Source organism: Podarcis melisellensis (genome assembly GCF_964234715.1).
Source record: "Podarcis melisellensis genome assembly, chromosome: 1".
Lineage (NCBI taxonomy): Eukaryota > Metazoa > Chordata > Lepidosauria > Squamata > Lacertidae > Podarcis > Podarcis melisellensis.
This window is the reverse complement of record NC_138528.1, coordinates 101,280,433-101,293,183: the sequence shown is the minus strand read 5'-3', so window position 1 is coordinate 101,293,183 and position 12,751 is coordinate 101,280,433. Positions and strand designations below refer to the sequence as shown.

The 12,751-nt window shown below is 46.3% G+C and overlaps 1 protein-coding gene across 4 annotated transcripts in view; it reads right to left on the bottom strand.

Moving 5' to 3' along the window:
- LYPD6B (LY6/PLAUR domain containing 6B) overlaps positions 1 to 12,751 on the bottom strand; it is a 65,921-nt gene that overhangs the window by 29,510 nt on the left and 23,660 nt on the right. The window lies entirely within an intron of this gene.

The following is a 12,751-nucleotide window of genomic DNA, read 5'->3' as shown; positions in this document are numbered from 1 at the left end:
TGATTCACTCAGGATGAGTACTCCATGCTTGTTTATCTCCTCATCGCATTAAAAAGGCAAGGCAAGAGGGTAGGCTAATCTGATTTCATTATACTGCCTCTGACATGAATTCTCAGAGTCGGCTTTGGAAATATGAAAACATTCCTCTTCTGTGCACCCCAGTCTAACTTGGTGGCTTATAATCATCTATCCAAACTTATTGGACTAAGAAGCTTCTTTCCCCCTGTATCTTCTTTCGACAGCAGTGCCAACCTCTGCTGCCACAAAGCATTTTTTTTAATATGTTCTCAACATTACTGCTACTTACATATATGGTTTTCATCGCAAATCCAATAGGTTTCTGTTCCCTGCTGTTGCTGGACTCTATACCTCTTTTGCTCAGCTACCTGCATCTCTCTGTTGTCTGTTCGCACGAGAGTATTTGGTAACTTTCCATGGATGTAGAGAAATGTTGCAGCGGCAGAAGGCAGAGCCAGTGTAACATTTTTAACAGCCTGCCTTCCAAAATAAAGTTGGGAGGCCTATATATATAGATGTTCACATCTCAGTGAAGGTTTGGGGGAATTTGGTAACTGGAAGCCTCTCCCATCAAAGGAGCAGTTTAGCAGCAGGCATAATAGAGACTCCAGAGAGCAAGATCCAGTTACAGAAATCAAGCTACAAAAGGCAACAAAAACAGTATTCATGTTTCTTTGTGGGGGGAGGGAGAAGCACAGAGGATTGGTATTTACAGGCAGGAGAAAATCAACACAAAGACACGCAAGGCATGGCTTCTGCATGTTTGCTAAGGGTGGAAGTAGCATGCTAAAAGAACTGTAGGGTCCAGACCCATGGTAAAAACTCTGGAGCATCGAGGGCATTGCCCTGACAGCACACACAATTTACTATTCGATATTTTTAAAAATGCGATGATGTGATTCATAGCTTTCCATACAGGAATGAATGTGAAACTCAACTCATATAAAAGAGCAGGGCTTTTCCAAGACATTTAGGCACCTGAGACAAAATGGCACCCCACTCTCCACCAGGGGAGAAGGGGTGAGGGAAGATATTCATCAGGTGAATAAAGATGTACATCGGGGTCTGCTGCCCCTATGGATCCTGCTGCCTCAACTTGCCTCATGGGTGGGCCGGTCCTGTGAAAGACACAGAGTGCAATGATCTTTTATGAAGATATCCTGCTGTGTGCACACAGCAAGGGATGTGTTTGCAGCAATCCGATAATCAATTGTTACTATTGACAAGAGATTGCTAAAAATCCTTACAGAGACACAATGGCTCATTTTAGCCAACTAGGGTATTTTGTAACAGTTGAAACATTTTTGTACTTTCAAAAAAAATTACTGTAATTTTAACTCCTAATGTTTCTGTATTTTGTGAACTTTTTTTGGAAGCTAATTCAACTTGATTGTAGGAATAACACCAGGTTGAATTCAACACTGTGCTCTTCCAGTTGTTCCATCTGTGAAAACATTTCAGGTGGAATGACTCCCCACCACTCTACCTACTGCACACTGTTTTGGGAGCCCTCGCAACCTCCATAGGGCCAATTTTGGGGGCATGCCTCTCTAATAATACTCAACACGACTGTTTCCTCACTACAGGTTCTCCCTCTCTAGACCTACCATTTTACTAATCGATGGATGACACTCTGATGTGCTTAACTACCAATTTAATATGGATATTAATGAAATACAACATTAACTAAGTAACACAGATAGTATTGTTGCAATTCTATATTTAAGATTGAAATGCCATAGTAGATATTACTGCAATGTTACATTCATAGTAACCTGACTCTCTCTTTTGATAAACAGTCTATGACATCCATCTTCATTTACATTATCTTGAGGAACATCTGAACCTGCTTTGTAAAATGCCTAGAATTTTTTTTAAAAAAAGTTTAAAGTGTAGCAGTGTGGTCTAAACCACTGAGTCTCTTGGGTTTGCCTACCTCAAGCGGGGGCTCCTATTTGTCTTCCTCCTCTGGTCAGATCCTTGGTATTTTTCCCTTCAGTTATGACCTCTAATGCAGCAGGACACAAACTCACGAGAAACATCTCTCATACAATTCTAGGTCCCTTCACTTTTCTTAAACATCCAAGTTCTATCATGGGCCGCAGTTTGGCCTTGGTCATCTACCCTATTGCTTGAGTACCATAAGTGAGATAACCTGGTGGCCTTGAGATTTTTCATCTTCGCCAGCAACTACCTTCCCCGGCCTGGTGCCTTCCAGATGCTACCAGACTGCAATTCCCATGGTCAGGAATGTTTAGAATTGTGATCTGGAGGTGGCCAGTTTGAGGAACACGGGCCTAGAGGATGTCATGCATGTTTGAGTCATACCAGGGTAAAGCACATACCCAACACCACTTAACTTGGATGACCTTCAAATCACCACGAGCCCTGCAATTTTATAATTCCAGTTTTTGAGCTTCTGTGATTAGGGTGGCAGTGATGAAAGAAGAATGAGAAGGTAATGACTATCCATCTAACTTTTATTTAATTGAAGTGAAGGTTATTGTGCCTAGCCTTGACTGGTGGCAGAGAGCCAAAACCTTGGTAACAAAGCTAGTGGTTCATCTTTCATTCTGAAGCTTAGTCAATGTGTTAACCACACACAAAGGGGTATAGGGATGGGGAACCACAGGAGATTAGCTCAAGATAGTGCTCCAAAGTTCGTACACATTCATGCCAAAAAAGATAGCTGTGATGGACTCTCAAAATGTCCTGAAGTTTCTGCCTTGCATGTTCTTGACTTTGTCTCTTGCTGTGTGTCTTCTGCTATGGATTAATATTGTAAATATGTCCATTATTTAATATCACCTTTTTGAACCTGCCTTCATTGGTAATGTGCTGAGGAATAGTGACCTTCCCTATAGCGGTGCCAAGGGATGGACAGACCAGTCCATGTTACTTTCACATGTGTTCATTCATAAGTCTATTCAATCTCAATTCCACATTAAAATTACAAATTAAAGAAAATCCCCCAAAATTGCATTTAAATAATATTTGTTTTACTGTATTTTATCCCTAAATATGCATTTCTAAATGCATTTTGGCACTTTTACAAGCTGAGAACAGCATACCAAAATCTGGAGAAGAGCAAAATCTGATAAGGATAATGGACTGCACATTACTGTGGGAACTGCAAATCAGGTAAGTTCAAATCAGAAACCACCAAGATCAAATTACTTAAACAACCATAGTGATGCCTTGATTAGGACATTCCTTTCCAGACACACACACACACACACACATATATACATATACATATACATATACATACACATACATATACATACATACATATACATACATATATATATATATATATATATATATATATATATATATATATATATGCTTTCGTAGATTTTCACGGGTACAGGAATGCAGGTTTTGGTGTCCTCGGGTGTCTTCCCGTGTAAAAGTTGGGGTGTCTAGGCGACGTTTCGACGAGGTCTCACTCGTCATCTTCAGGCTGGTGCTTTCGGCTTCTTGTTACTGGAACAGAGCAGGATCTCAGTGTTTGAGTTCCAAGACACAGAAGAAAACAATGGCATGGCCCTCCTTCCTTATATCAAGGGCACTACAGATAAAATTAGCAAAATCCTCCATAAACACAATATCAAAACAGCCTTTTGCACCAACCAAAAAATAGCCAATATCCTCAGAAACCCCAAGGATAAAATCCAGTTGGAAAACCAAGGGGTCTATGAAATACCCTGCAAAGTCTGCCCAGCCACGTACATTGGACAAACAAACAGACGAATAAATGCACGTATCGCAGAACACAAGAATGCCGTCAAAAAAGAAGAAAAAACTTCCTCTCTTTTCCAACACATGAAAGAAACAGGACACGAAATTAATTTTGCAGATTCCAAATTGCTCTTTAACATGGAACATCACCACAAGAGAATAATCATGGAAGCCATCGAGATAGAGAAACACCCTCACAACATGAACAAGCGTGACGACACATCCCGCTTGCCAGACATCTGGAAATTAGCCCTCCCCACAAAAACTGACACCAGATCCAGAGGCACACAGAACGCCATCACCAATCAACCACACCAGACCCAAACCCAGACCCTCTCCACAGATAAATTACAGACACCATCCAGTAGCCAAACCATGGTGGCACCTCCGGATGCTGCACCCCCCTGCAATCCCTACACAGATCTGGCTGACACAGGCCACAAAACCACAGCTCGCCCCTATACACGAAGCCAAGCCAGAGCACAACTAAGTGCAGTACAGCCATCTTCTCAGAAAAACTCTTCACAAAGTTCAAGAGGTCAAGACACAAAGACTTTAGCAACTAATCCACACCTAATGACCCACCTAAGTGGTACTCAGGATATCACTCAAGAAATCACTCAAGATATCCCTCAAGTAATTAAGGAACAAAAGAAGAAAAGGCACACTAGCCTGGGAACTTCCTCTCTGCCCAGAACATTGGAGGCTATACACCACACCCCCTCAACAGTATTTATAGGAACTCAAACACTGAGATCCTGCTCTGTTCCAGTAACAAGAAGCCGAAAGCACCAGCCTGAAGATGACGAGTGAGACCTCGTCGAAACGTCGCCTAGACACCTCAACATTTACACGGGAAGACACCCGAGGACACCAAAACCTGCATATATATATATATATATATATATATATATATATATATATATATATATATATATATATATATATTTCTGCATCACCTTTATTTTGTAGAAGCCAGGCTATATTCATTCCCTGTTCCCACCTTGGCCCAGGCTTTTAGTGGGTGGTGGGTTTTGTTCTCTCTGATTCTCTTCTTTACACTGGCTTTTCAGTGGTTTTTCCTCATTTTTTTATGCAGCTTTTTGTGACTTTCCTAAACCAAAGTTCCTCCCAAAGCAGTAGACACCCCCCTCCCACTGTACCAGTTCAGCTAGCAGCTTGGGCCTCATATTTTGGGAACTGACTAATCCTGATTTATTTATTTTTAAGTCCTGCAAGTAAAAAGCTGAGCCGCACCACCTTAATCTGCTGCATGTGCACACCAGTCCTTAGATAATCCTTCAAGGGACTTACTATCTACACTATGAATCTGAAATAGTCATTCTCCCAGGAACCCTGCAGAGCTGAGAGGCAGGGGAAGGAGCACCTACTGTAGAATATGCCCTGTGATTGTAAGCCAAAAAGTTACTGTCTTATCAAGGTACACAAAGATGTGTTTATGGAGGTTAGGTTGCTATGGATGGCTGGTCTGGAAGAAATAAAACAGAAACCAGGGAAATAAGCATGAAATAGTATGAAACATGATCAGATGATTTGCTTTTGTCTGAGCTGTTGCATGCTGAGGAGATCAAAACGCAGGAAACCCACATTAATAGGTGGCATGCCACATACATCTCAGGCAAAGAGAAAGATTTATTTGCTCAGCGCGAGTGTTTAGAATGCCATTATAACTGCGGCCTCAAGGAACTGCCCTTGCATGTCAGATACATAGTTGGTCTTTGTGCTGCAGGAAATGAACACCCGCAGGAAATGAATACGCTGCCAAAGCCACTTCAGTTAAAACTTATTTGGGAAATCCAGGAGGTTCTCTAAGCCACTGATCACAGTACCATGACAGGTTAACCAGTGCAGCACAAGAGACCAGGATGAGTCACAGTGCAACAAATGTGTTAGAGCTTTAATAAAAATCAGAATACTTCACCGAACGTATGCATTTGCAGAATTTATTGACACTCCCAGAACCCCACAACTCCAATACAAGCCCTTGCTTAGATACGAAATATTGATCATGACGGAATCGCAGAATATTTGTTGCATTACGAAACGTTGATCATGATGGAATGACATAACATTTGTTGTGGCAGGATAAGCTGTCGCCTTCCACGCAGCATTGGCTGCACCCACCTGAGCCTCATACCTTTCCATAACAACTGTCTTATAAAAAGACCTACTGTAGATGATGATTTCCACATTTGAGATTAAGGAATCATTGGCTACTGGAACAGGAAACTTGACATTTATCCCTGTCAAAATAATCAAGCAGGTTCACCACCTGGGACACAGAATGTTCAGGTTCAGGTAGCGCCAGCAACTCCCGTCTCACATCTTCAGAAACATGTGAATGGAGTATGAGATTGCACCTTCTAGTTATAGCCACCAGTCTGTTAGCTGTGGCTTTTGCATCGGCCGGAATGAGATGTATGTGCGTAAGGCTCTTCCATGCAAAGGAGAATCCTGATTGTCCCAGGATCCCACACCTGTGTTGATTTCCTTTCCATCTGACACCATTGTTTGGTCAGCAGATGACAAAGCCAGGGCCAGTGTGGAGGGTGTTTTAACCAAAATAATAACAACAATGAGGTGTTTGTAGTCATATATTGACAGAAGTGTCATAGGTGCCAGCACAAAATAGGCAGCAAAAAAAGGGGGTACTGGTACTCTTTACTGACACACACACAAAAAGTCCTGGCCCAAGAAACAGGTCAACTTACAAAATATATGGCCAGCAGTCACCATCTCTCACTTTCTTTCCCACCCATTATAACATGAATGCCTCAATGTAAAAAAAAAAAAAAGCACCTTAATCCAAAGCTTAGAGCTGAGGGCTCCCCAACATGAGCCAAAGGCTTCAGAAATGCTATCAGATCCAAACCATATGTAATTAAGCTGCACAAGAACTTCCATATCTGTCTACTGGAGGTCTTTTCTGCATCTTACACAGTCACACTTAGATTTACATATAAATATTTATCCTGGTACATAAATTTAGTTGTGTGTTCTTTGAGCTATTTTTGCTGTAGGCCTATTCACACAAATTACAGATATTACAAACATTTCTGAAAGGATTTCCTCAAAACTACTTTGAAGATGCGGCTGTCTCTACACCCAATAAATACATATTACACTGAGAACATATGACCCGGCTTTTTCTTGAGTGATAAATTAACTCAGGTAGACATTATGGTTTTACAGGCACTGCAGTGCTTGTTTGGTAGGGGTTTTCCCGGCTCTTTGTGTGTCAGATCCTAGCTCTTTGACTAGCTGCCATTTTGAGAGGCAATCCTTGCTTTCATCCTTTTGTTGCTACTGTTGTTACTCTCTGCCACACCCACCATCATGCTGAGTACTAAAATCTCTTCTGTTGTGATTTGGACAGACAAGGCCCATTCATGGTAATGCTGGTTACATGCCAAATTTCCCCTGTATGAAAATGAATGATTTCCCCCCTGGAGCATACTTGAGTTGGCACGAAGCCAAAGGATACGAACCCAAACACACAGAGAAACACACTAACAATGAGATTCACAAACAAAAAGTCAGCTTCCAAACGAGTAGTCACGCAAGTCTGTTTTAGCAAAAACAACAAAGTTCTGTACCACTTAAAAGACTAACAAATGCACTGAACGAATATTGCTGATAATGTTTTGTTAGGTGGCAGTTTGCCCATCTTCATTCTGTACTTTTGTTTATACTGTACTTAATAAACATTTGTTATTTTCCTGTCAAAACAGAACAAGAGACTGGCATAATTATGACATAAACTACGTCTAAACACTGCAGTTGTTCAGTTCTATTCGCAGGACAGTTGACAAAAGGAAGAAAACCAGTGCTTTTTCTGGGGGGGACGCAGGGGTACATGTACCCCTAAACATTTTGTGAATCTAACGGAAGAGGATTTTAAAATTTTTAGTTTCTTCTCTAGCACGGTGAATTGTCAGTTTCATTGCTACCCCCAATGGCGGCCTCATTTCCTGTCACAGTGTTTCCGGTCTCAGACAGAAGCGAGGGTTTAATGTGTGAAGTAGGAATTGGTGTATGTAAATTCATAGTTTTTGAAAGGACAACATCTGACAATGAACACCATCAGCAAGCAGAGGAATCGGGAAGATGCTAGTGCATACAACCTCATGCCAATGTGGAAGTTACTGTGATGGTCAGCTGTGTAATATGAGGTAATGCATGTTATTTGTACTTTAGTCCATTTACTGCATTTAGTTTTCCTGATTTGAACTATAAAATGGTGATTTTTCTTGAGCCAAAATGAGAGTACCCCTAAACATTTTTTTAGAAAAAAGCACTGAATAAAACAATTGAAATGGAAGCTGAAAGGATGAAAGATAAGATACGTGAAAAGGTAAACAGGCGGAAAATAAATCAAGATCCACACCCAGATCCCTAACACTGGTGGGCCAACTTAGTTAAAGAGACATCTTATAACAGAAAGCCTCTTAAATTAAATCAATGAGTACTGAAGAGGTAGGAGAAGCTGACAAACGGGTGCCTTTTGGTGAAGCCAAAAAGGTGACTCCTTTTTGTGGACTTGAGTCCAGTTGATTAGATGCGTGAGGTGTTGCCATCAGCTGGCAGGAATATATACCGGTATATACCTGTGGGTGTAAAACTATTCACAAAATGCAGTAGTAAAGATATACACAGCTGTCAGGGGTTCAGAAGGAGAGACACAGGAGGGGGAGCAAATGGAGAGTGAGGAGGAAGAGGACGAAGGGGGTGCAGGCAGTGACAGTTACCAGAGTCGTGACTCAAGCCTCTCTAGCGAATCGGAGGACTCACAGAAGGGAGCACCGATGGCCAGAGCGAGGGAGGTTCCAGGGGAGAAACCTCAGGAGGGAGGGGCCAGCGGGGAGTCCCTGAGCAGCAGCTGGAAATCGGGACCAGCTTCCCCACCTGAGCGCAGTGGGGAGGGGGAGTCCCAGGAGTCGGGACCAGTGTTCTTGCCACCGGCGGGAGGAGAGGAGGCAGGGTTGGCCACGCCCACATCCGGAAGCGGGGAAACGGTCAGAAGGAAGGTTACCGTCTGGGCGCGCGCGCCAAGTTCAAATGTACAGGCGAGCGGCACAGCAGGGAGTCCGGACAGGGAGCCAGGTCCTAAAGCCCGTCGGAAGGGAGGGTGGAGCTCAGGGGGGTCAGCGTCAGAGGAATCGAGGAAAGAGATAACCCCTGAGGGCAGAAGGACCCAGCGTAGGAAGGAGCAGCGTAGGAGGTGGAGCAAAGCGAGAATCTTAAAGTGGTGTGGCTTTAGCAGCGAGTCAGAGGGGACTTAGCCGATCTAGCGTCAAGACGTGGGGTCTGCGCGCCCAGAGCTTGGAAATGGAAACTAAACTTCAATAAAGACTTTTGTATATAAGATCCACTGGGCGTTGGTCCTCTGTGAGCTGGGACCTAGCGGCAGTCCCTGACAGTAAGTCCCCTCTCCGACCTTTTCCACCAATCTTGCAACCTCGTGGCGTGTGGGAAAGCAGCGGAGGGTGAAGATTGGTGCTTCGCTAGCTCACAAAAACCGGGAAAATGACTACCGAAGAGAAGATAGCAAGTTTGCAAAACGCAGTGACGCAACTGACTGCAGAAATTGCGGCATCCAGAAAGAGTGAACTGGAAGCAGCTGCTGCCTGCCAGGATCTGCGAACCAGGTTAGATGTGCTAACTGCACAGAGGCTACCGGTCACCAGACCAGAAGGGATTGGGCTGGGGAACAGAGGAGGGAGCCTGGTGTCTCACTTCAATGGGGACCTGCAGGAGTATCCTAACTTCAGAGCAGATTTAAAATATGCACTGCAGCTGCTTGACAAAGACTTTAAGAATGAGGAGGAAAGAGTGGCATTTATCATTTCGCATTTACGGGGGGAGGCGAAATCGTGGCTGCGCAATCTCTGGAGAGACAAGGATCCAGCCCTCCAAAACGCAGTTGCCTTCATTAAAGTGATGGATGCGTGTTTTTTGTCTGAGATTGATGTGGATATCGCTAGGAAACAGATTCACGGACTAAGACAAGGCAGAGCCACTGTGAGGCAATACCATTCGCGTTTCTTCGCTTTGGTGAATGCATTAGCGTGGGAGAAGGAATCGTCTCCTGTCAGAGATCTTTTCTGGGAGGGGCTGAGCGGACCTGTGAAAGATGAGATTGCCAGGGGTGAGAGACCCCAAACCACCAAGGACGTTGTGGAACGGGCGCTCACCATTGGGGTTCGCCTGGAAGGACGCCCTTGGAGCCAGGAGGAAGGGCATTTGGGACGCACGCCGGCAAGAGCACCGCCTCCCTTCCCCAAGGAGGCGGCGCGCGCTCGATCCATGCCTCCACTGGGAGGGGGAGAGGAGCCGATGGAGCTTGGTGGTGCTAAGGCTCAGCATACAGCAGGAGCCCTAGCGCCGGGAGCAGCCAAGATGAAGCCTCCTAGAGGAACCAGGAAATGCTACATCTGCGACAGTGCTCAGCACATGGCGAAAGAGTGTCCCCAGAGGTTTCACAAGCACAGTGCAGCCGCGGTGACAGTAACAAATGCAGTTCAGCAGAGTGAATCACAGCAGGGAAACTCCACTGTCTGGCTGGAAATGGGATCACTGGGGACCAGCCAGACAAGTCAGTGAAGCAATCCCCAGTACTCTTACAGCCCACCGACCCCCTCCCACCCAAACCAGTAGTGCAGCTCACCGCATCTATCCAACTCCCCAATGGGCTCCCTGTGGAACTTCCCATTACCATTGACTCAGGGAGCAATGCAGATTTTATAGACATGCAGTTCCTCCAGCAACATGGCATAGCCCTTTTGCCAGCGACGGTACCTCTGAAAGTCGTCACGGTGGACGGCAGGGAGCTACTGGGAGGGCAAGTGCTGCAGCAGACGCCGCCAATGGTGATGCGCATTGGAAATCACCGCGAAGTCATCAGCTTCAACGTCACCCGCCTGTCAGACACGCCCATAGTGTTGGGAATGAGTTGGCTGGATAGGCACAGCCCAGCATTAGCTTGGTACCAGCGGCAACTGACCTTCGGCTCCTCTTACTGCGCAGAACACTGCATCCTGGTGGATTTGGAAGATGAGGGGCACGAGGATGGACCACATCTGAACTTGGGAGTGTTGCAAGCGGTGCCTAACAAGTACAAGGAGTTTTTGGAGGTCTTCTGCGAGAAGGAAGCAGACAAGCTGCCTCCCCACAGGCCCTACGACTGCAAGATCGACCTCCTGCCGGGGGCGACACTCCCGACGGGGAAACTGTATTCCATGTCTGAGGATGAATTGCAAGAGCTCAGGGAGTTCATAGATCACAACCTGAAGCGTGGATTCATCCGGGAGTCCAAAGCGGCCGGGGGCAGTCCTGTGTTCTTTGTAAAGAAGCGGGACACGCCCCAGAAGAGGCTGGTCGTGGACTTTCGCTTTTTGAACCAGAGGACCAAGCCTTCGGCCTTCCCTATGCCCAAGATCGATGACCTGCTGGCGACAGTGAGGAAGGGTCGCATCTTTACCAAGTTGGACCTGCGCGGAGCGTACAATCTCATTCGCGTGCGGGAAGGCGACGAATGGAAAACGACCATGTTTACGCCGCTGGGCACTTATGAATATAGAGTTATGCCTTTTGGATTAAAAAATGGTTCCCACTGCTTTCAAGCCTTCATGCATCATGTCTTGGCGGGTCTTCTCTACAAGAAGTGCGTCTGCTTCCTGGACGACATCCTGATCTTCTCGGAATCGCCAGAGGCACATGAAAGAGATGTCAGGGAAGTTCTGCAGAGGCTGTGGGAGCACAGGCTGTACGCCAAGCTGGAGAAGTGCCAGTTCGACCAGACAGAGGTGGATTTCTTGGGCTACAAACTGTCCGACAAGGGACTGGCCATGGACAGTGCCAAGGTACGTGCAGTACTGGACTGGAAAAGCCCACGCAATAGGAAGGAAGTACAGAGGTTTGTCGGTTTTGCCAACTTTTATCGTAAGTTCATCAAGGGTTTCGCCATGCAGACAGCGGCCATCACCGACACCCTCAGTTCCAAAAAGAAGAGGTTCATCTGGACGGAGCAGGCGGAGCAGTCCTTTCAGAAGCTCAAGCAGCTCTTCGCTTCCGAGGAGAACCTACTACACGTAAATCCCAGCAGGCCCATGAGAGTGGAGACGGACGCCTCAGACAGGGCCGTGGGAGCCGTTCTGTTGCAGCAAGACCACCAGGGGGACTGGAGGCCGTGCGCTTTCTACTCAAGGAAACTTAGCAAAGCGGAGCAAAACTACACCATCTGGGACAGGGAGTTGTTGGCCATACATGCAGCCTTCAAGGCGTGGCGGCACTTCCTCGTCGGAGCCAAGCACACGGTGCAGGTCCGCACAGACCATAAGAACTTGGAGTACTGGCGCACGGCGAGGTTCCTGAACCAGCGACACATCCGCTGGGCGGAGTTCTTTGCAGATTTCGACTTCAGAATTGAGTACATCCCAGGAAACAGCAACGTCTTGGCGGACGCGCTGTCCAGGAAACCGCAGTATCTGGAGGCAGAGGCACCGGCGGCGGCCAAGCACATTTTCACACCACAGGCGTGGGCTTGCGCGTCGGCCACGGTGGACCTGGACGTGGTGCGCCGCGCGCTACAGACAGACTCTTTCGCCCGAGCCAAGATGGAGGAGGTGTGCAGCGGCAAGGCGAAGGGCGACGAATTCCAAGTGCGAGACGGCCTGCTCCTACACAAGGGAGTCCTCTACGTACCAGGAGACAGCCTCCGCGCTAAGGTCCTGCAACAGCTGCACGACGCGCCCAGCGCGGGGCACTTTGGCAAGGAGAAGACGGTGGACTTAGTGGCCAGAGACTTTTGGTGGCCCAAGATGCGGGGAGATGTCGCGGATTACGTCAATAGGTGCGACACCTGCCAAAGGGCCAAGCCTGTGCACCAGCCGCCGGCGGGCCTGTTGGAACCACTGCAGACACCGTTCGAACCGTGGGAGAGGGTGGCTCTGGACTTTGTCACGGATCT